Here is a 623-nt window from a genome sequence, read left to right on the forward strand (position 1 = left end):
CTTGTCAGCCACTGTCCCCGTTAGATCTACTTTTTTTTCAGGCTTCCAGCTTTCCTAGGTATTAATTTTTTCTTTATAATAATAACTGTTGAATAATTGATTAATTGTTGTTAGTTAACCTTGCTGTTGAAGCATTAATTATTGATTAATTGTTGAAACATTGATTAGTTGTTGGGTGCTAAATCTTGCTGTTGAAGCGTTAATTAATTGTTGAATAATTGATTAATAATTAAATAATTGGATAATTGTTGAATAATTTTAAATAATTTTGACTGTTGTCTGCTGAGATTATTGGGTTGGAGTGGGTTGCTGCATGTGATAATGTAATTGGATTGTATTATTATTGGATTATTATTATTAGTAATTTTTAGGTATGGACGAGAGTATCAACCAAGAAACACCTAGAGAAAATAATTCGGTTTCGAATTCTATTGCTTCAAATCTCCAGTAAGTTATGGCGGATTTTGATGATTGATGATAAATTTTGATATTGGTATTTTATGTTTGGTTGGTTGTATACTTGTATTTGTTATTTGACTTTTGAATTTATATTTGAATGAGATCATAATATTGTGGTTTATGTAGTACTTTAATTTAGATGATATTTTTAAAATTATATTAGA

The sequence above is a fragment of the Arachis ipaensis genome, chromosome B04, assembly GCF_000816755.2.
Source record: "Arachis ipaensis cultivar K30076 chromosome B04, Araip1.1, whole genome shotgun sequence".
Taxonomy (NCBI): domain Eukaryota; kingdom Viridiplantae; phylum Streptophyta; class Magnoliopsida; order Fabales; family Fabaceae; genus Arachis; species Arachis ipaensis.